This window comes from Sinocyclocheilus rhinocerous, unplaced genomic scaffold (genome assembly GCF_001515625.1).
Source record: "Sinocyclocheilus rhinocerous isolate Xijiao unplaced genomic scaffold, SAMN03320098_v1.1 scaffold604, whole genome shotgun sequence".
Classification (NCBI taxonomy): domain Eukaryota; kingdom Metazoa; phylum Chordata; class Actinopteri; order Cypriniformes; family Cyprinidae; genus Sinocyclocheilus; species Sinocyclocheilus rhinocerous.
The window spans coordinates 40812-47619 of NW_015658518.1; the positions used below are offsets into that span (position 1 = coordinate 40812).

At 37.2% G+C, this 6808-nt stretch overlaps 1 protein-coding gene across 1 annotated transcript in view; it reads left to right on the forward strand.

Annotated features, from left to right (window-relative positions):
* The first annotated feature begins 783 nt into the window (after nucleotides 1-783).
* The window catches only part of mical3a (microtubule associated monooxygenase, calponin and LIM domain containing 3a), a 93909-nt gene continuing 87884 nt past the window's right edge, over nucleotides 784-6808 (forward strand). The window contains exon 1 of the mRNA XM_016530806.1: nucleotides 784-1203. The gene's annotated coding sequence lies outside the window, so the exon portion shown is untranslated. The remainder of the gene's footprint in view (nucleotides 1204-6808) is intronic.

The window sequence follows — 6808 nt, forward strand, 5'->3', positions numbered from 1 at the left end:
TCAACCAGCTGGCATTTATAACTCCATAAGACTGGGCAAAATCACAGAGGTCATAACCGCTGTTAAAACTGCCACAGACGACAGTGGCTGTTCCCTGTCCAGACAGAGCATGCTTTGCTGAATAACACATTGTACTGATGCAGTAGGGCATCTGTTCATATATCAATCGCCTGATTTATATAACATTTTATATAAAAACTTTTTTTCTGGACAGATTTATGAGGTGATAAAATGAGATATCCAAAATGCCCTCTGTAAAACCTTTAATGTTTAATGTTGTCTCTATCCATTGATCAGATTTCTGTTCTGGACAGAAACACACAAATTCTGCACATTTAATTCAATAATGCCTATTCTGCACATTTAAACATGCCTTTTCAGAACACTTGCAATACAAAACAATAGCCATAATTTACTGTGAATTAATCAACTATAAGGATTGGGAAGCATGGTGATTTTAGTTAAATTCACCTGTGTGTGGAAAAAAATGTAAATAAATAAAAACAGTTGAAAACTTTAAATAAATAATAAAATGTTGTTTATCATAAATAATTTAGTATGAATAAATTATGAATAATGAATAATTAGGTACTATTGACCCTAAAACAAAGGACAGAAATAAAGAGAGAACAAACACTAAACCGATTACAGAAATGAGGAGTCCCAAATCATTTTTAAACCTGTGAACGACCTTGCCTGGTGACGTCATTTGAGAAAGCCAATCAGATTAAACTGTGGCAATGTTTCGCCCATTGCTACCAGGAGTGGGGGGGTGAAGCCAAGAAGTGTTCTTTCTCAACCGCCGTGCTCTTACAGTGAAATGCAGAGGAATAAATTCAACATAGACTGAAAGTTATACGTTATTGCCTTGTGGACTATTATCATCTGATACGTGACTGTTTACTCGTGAGAGAAATATTAAGGTTGGATTTGTTTCCTCCCCCTCTGCTGCTCCTTAGTGTGGGTCCTCCGTCTCTCTCGCATTAGCGCCTTTCTGCTGCTGCAGTATGAACGGACACAGGCGGACCGATTTAGTACACGCGTATATCTCGGTTAAAATGTTTGGCGCTTGATTGGGATTTTGGGAACGACTTCAAGACGGACACGTGGAATAATAAATAATGTCACTGCTTTGAAATTCGTTCTTGGGAAGTGCACAGGCAAAAGCGTGTGCTTGTTTATTATTGGATCTATGAAATAAAGGTAAGCACCGACTGCGGTGATTGTTGTTCAGAAACGGCTACTTTTGCTGACTGGTGGTGTGAAGTCCGACTCATTTCAGCGAACCGATTCTTTTGAACAGTTCGTTTTAAAGAACCGGGTCAAAAACCGATTCAGTCATTTTTACGTCATTTTGCTTTAAAACGTTCCATATATTGTCGTTTAATTAGTTGTTTTCGATTAGGTTTTATTAATAAGCGTGTTTATAATCATGTATCCCAGTTCAGCCATGATTCAGCTCATAATAACAAAGTGATGTAGAACCTAAACATATTTTGCACTTGCATTAAAATAAATTCATAATCATCTCTGGCTTAAAAAGTTTTTGCGCGTTATAATTAACTTTTGTTTACTAAAAGCAACTATTTCTTATATGTCGACAAAACTGTTGTGTTAAACTTGCTCCCAGAACGTTTCTGCGATTCATCTGTTAAAGTAATTTCGTCCCATCTGTCAAATCCTCGGTTCACCCCACAGGCTCATAGTATCAGATCAGTCATCAGTTGTCGGTTCTTTACGTATCGGACATGTTTGAAATGAACTCTTCTCGGTTCATTGAATCAGTGAGTTGTTGACTGGAAAACCGCTCGGTCCAGTTCAGTCCGATTCGTGAACGAATTGTTCAGACCGGTTTTGTATAGTGGTTTCATGTAAAAGATCCGACCCAAAAGAACATCCCTATCGCTAGTAAACGGAGATCGCAAACATCGCATATGATACGCGTACTCTGTCAAACTCTCTTACGGAGATAAATAGTTAAATCTTTTGACACACTGACCAACATTAGAATAAGATGAAAAGCCGGTCTTTATTTATTATTTAAGTTTCAACGGTTGATAAGCGTTTCGTTTCATAGCGAAATTTGAAATGACTCGCGTACTCATTCCAGCGAACCTAAAGTTAGACGCCGGTTTGTTTACATTTTATAATAACATTCATATTGAAGAAGTAACGTAGTTCACCTATAAATAAAAATGCTGTCTTAATTTACTCGCCCTCCTGTTGTTGCAAATCTGTATTACTTTATTTCTTCTGTAAGACAAAAAAATGTACGCTGCATGACAGCCCGAGTCATCATTCACATCCATTGCATATTTTACATACTGTGAAAATGAACGGAGAATTGAGACATATTTTGTGTTTAACAGAAGAATCCAAGGCTTAAATCACTATGATGCGAGTGAGTAAAAGGGGGATTTTAATTTCTCTGGGAACTGTTTCTTTAATAAATAATTGGTCTGCTGTTTGTGTACATTGACATGTGGAACTATTTCAGTGGACATAAATTAATCTGTATAATGCTTGTTAGTGTTACCAAAAATATACAAAAACAACAAATGGTGGTTTACTGCTTGTGTACAAAATGCGAAATAAGATATTTAGTGAATTATGCATGTTTGTTTAGACTGCTGCATTCCATGCAGGATTCCTCTGGTCCATCAGGGAGAAATGTGTTGTGTCCTCACTGAACTAACCCGTTAGTGAAGGTTATTGCATCATAACCTGTGCTTCTGATAATCTCATCATGCTGTGTTGTTTGCCCATGACCAATCATAAGATAATGTAAAACTTGACATTGACTGAGACTCTATAATCTGACGTCTGTCTTGCTGACCCACATTTCCATAATGGGCCTTTTTCCCATCCCATGAAGACTCTCTATGTGGCACAACATTTTTTTTTTATTGATTTGATGTTGATATTTAACACTGATGCATTGCAGGCATGCTGTTTACATGCAGGAAATAAAAAAAGTTAGTTCTTCTGATTGACTGGTATTTCAATATGGATTGTCTTATGTTAACGTTATAATTTCCTAATAATTTAGTGAATAATGCATGTGTTTGTTTAGACTGCTGCATTCCATGCAGGATTCCTCTGGTCCATCAGGGAGAAATGTGTTGTGTCCTCACTGAACTAACCCGTTAGTGAAGGTTATTGCATCATAACCTGTGCTTCTGATAATCTCATCATGCTGTGATGTTTGCCCATGACCAATCATAAGATAATGTAAAACTTGACATTGACTGAGACTCTATAATCTGACGTCTGTCTTGCTGACCCACATTTCCATAATGGGACTTTTTCCCATCCCATGAAGACTCTCTATGTGGCACAACATTTTTTTTTTATTGATTTGATGTTGATATTTAACACTGATGCATTGCAGGCATGCTGTTTACATGCAGGAAATAAAAAAAGTTAGTTCTTCTGATTGACTGGTATTTCAATATGGATTGTCTTATGTTAACGTTATAATTTCCTAATATTATTGAGAAGATTATAAAGTAGCAAATACACTGATGGATCCTTTTTTACATAAACCATCCTTGCGTCTTTGTTCACAGTCAGGTCAGTGAAAAACCAGAGCGAGGAAGACTCTTTTGCTGACTCAGCTCAAACCCAGCTGATTATTTTGGCATCTACACCAGGCTTAGATTAGATTAGATGTTTGACTTTCTAACAGCAGCCATCAGTGGGAGAGAGAGGCTGTTTGTTTTTTTGTCCTGGGAGCCAGACATGAAAAGACTGTGGGGTAGATCTACTCAACTGTGACCAGTTAAACGAAAGTTAGGTAACATTTACCAGTAAGAAGACCCAATAGATTGCCTTTATGGAGGTCCAGCGTGATTTATTTACACTAGTTCTCCTTTGCAGGCTGGCAGATAGTGAAAGATCATGCTGTGGGCACTGAGTTGGCCTTAAAAGGAGATGTCCGCAACTCTTGGCTATAGGCCTATTGTTTAGGCAGCTAAACTTCAGGGATTTATTGCCAACATTTTTGATTTTCAAATTGTGCACTAGCTTTGCCAGAGGTTGTAACGGAAATGTCACAGAAGTGGAATTAAAGAGATTTAGTTTACTTCATGCGAATGTAGAGACAGAGTAAGTTCTGTTCATGTCTTCTGTTTGAATGTTTTCTATTCATTTGAATTGTTTTAAATTAATTTAAAAATTGAATTTATGTGTGTAATCTATCAAGATGATTAAGATTTTACTTATCAAGTATGAATTAATCTATCTATCTATCTATCTATCTATCTATTAGACTTGTGCCGGTATTCGGTAATGCGATATATCACGGTAATGAATATGCACGATATTGTTATCGTGGGCACTTCTAAATACCGTGAATAATTATATATTACAAATTATTCAGAATTTTGTTTGCATGCTAGATTTGTTGAGTCGGCTTTAATGGAATATTGTCATATACTTATGTATGTATATTCTTATTGTTTTTGACAAAACAGTCACACTTAATATCAATATTGAATATGTTTTAACTGGAACTGTGATGTTCTGTATGGTCTGGCATTAGAAAGCTGTGGAAATTCAGAGCGAGCCACATTTGAAGTAGAGGTCTGCATTCCCGCGGCTCTCCCGCGGGAACCACGGGACCCGACCGGATTTTTTGCACCGTGGGATTAAATTCCCGAATAAAACGCAGTAGCGGTCAGTAACTCTGGTGTAATTTGAACGGGAGCGGGCGGTCTAACAATATCCCGTTCCCGACGTCCATTTAGAACCGTGAGATTCTGGAAACGAGATCTAATAGATCTCGAGATCTTTAGCGGGAACGGTCGGGTCGGGAAGAAAAAAACAGTCCCGCGCAGACCTCTAATTTGAAGCTTAGTTTCAGTAAAAGTCTTTTTGCACTGAAGTTTTAATTTCTCTAAATGTCTGTATGTTTTCATAGTATCAAGTGCTTTTTACCAAAAATAATCCCCTTTAAGCTCCCATAATTCTATTTTAAAGTTATGCCAGATATGCAAAGCATTCTATTATATTTAGACTTACCTTTGGCATTGCAGTAATCTTAATGAGTATCGTTTAACATGGACTTCAGAAGTATCTTATCTCAAAGGGTGTATTTCTTTTTTTTTTCTTGGACTGAACCTTCATCGTTTGGGTGATGCAACCCTCTACATTGCGAGTAAATCACTCGCATATGCGACTAAATCTTCTTCATTTACATATAACAAAAAGTTCTTTTGGAATTCTTCAGCTTTTAAGAACTGCCGGTTTTCCTGTAGTGGGCGGAACTAATGCGCAAACGACAATCTCATGTGTGTTACGCGTTTTTGCTTTTTGTTTTTGTGAGTGCTTTTGGGATAGTAGTAGTGAGCCAGTCTTCCTTTTAAGATCAGTTTCCATTATTTTTGCAGTTGTCCTCTCGTTGACTCCACAAAAGAAGCTTTTATTTCACTTGTCACCTATAGTTTGCTAAATAGCTGTTGGATTGTAATGCAATTCAGTATGTGTCTGTTTTCATTCTAATGAAAGTCCATTGAAGTGCTTAGCATCTGTCTGAGAGTTTTGGGTTACAGGCCTATTGAAGATCATTTTGTATTCTGTTCACACTTGGAGTCCACCCTTTTCCTCTGCTCGGTTGGCGCAAGCTCCTGACTTCAGTTTTGCATTTTTTGTTTCCCCCTTACAATGTTTGAGGTTAGGATTTGAACCATGGAGGTCGGTCCTCAGCCAGTACTTCAGGAGAAATGTATCCTCGGCCCCTTGGCATAGTTAAAGGTGGTGAGAGATCACAGATGTTGGAGTAACATGCATGTCGAAGCAAGAAAGGTTTCAGGCTGCAGAAGCTTGGTCAAAAAAAAATTTCTTGGAAGTTACTCATGAGCTCCTCATTTTTATTGCGGTTATGTTTCCATGTTGTTATTTTTCAGAATAAAAACTGATGCTCTTGTAATAGCCTACATTTAGGCCCAGATGGAATTTGCAAACTTAATTTGTTTGAATGGGTTATGATTTGTAAAATATTTTTGCAGAGAGTGCTAAAGTACTATCTTATGCATTCTCTCGTAGTCAAAGGTTTAATTAATTGTAGCCAAATATTGAATAAACCAATATGCAAGAGATGGGAATGTGTAGAACTTTGTTAATGTCTATGTTTGGATTTCTGTTTTTTTCGGTAGCTTCTGCCTGTGTTTGCTGAAGATGAGCTGTCAAACCAGTACTACAGTTCCTTCTAATGAACTCCTGCTTGAAGTAGTTGGGTACACATTGAGCAGTGTGGAATGAAGGTAGTAATAGCAGATACGTCATGATGAATTCATGTCCTGTTGGAATTACAATAATTATTATACATAATTATAAGATGGAAACTCTTAGGTTAGCAATACTCAGGGTAGGGCTGGACAATAATTCAATATCAATATGTATCGCGATATAATTTTTTTCAATAACGGTGATACTTAAAAAAACCTGGTATTGTAACGTTTTAATTTTTTTAGTACCGACTTGGTACTGAAGTACCGGGTCTTTTGACAACACTAGGATCAACTGTAGGGTTGGCAATCGAAACTCGATTCCAATTCCAGAATCAGATACTTGTAAAATTAAAATTTCGATTCCGCCTGTCGATTCCTTTGTGCACTTTTTTTCTTCATCTGTGAGGACCTGACCTAGCGATCTGCCAGGACCTTTCTCGCTCATCTAAGCTCTCCAAAGTTTGGCTACACTTGCGATCAGAAGCCAAAAAAGCTAAGTATAATATCTGTGATAGATAAACATTTTGCAAGAGAGGTGTCACCACCAACATGACAAAGCACTTTAATTTAATAGATCA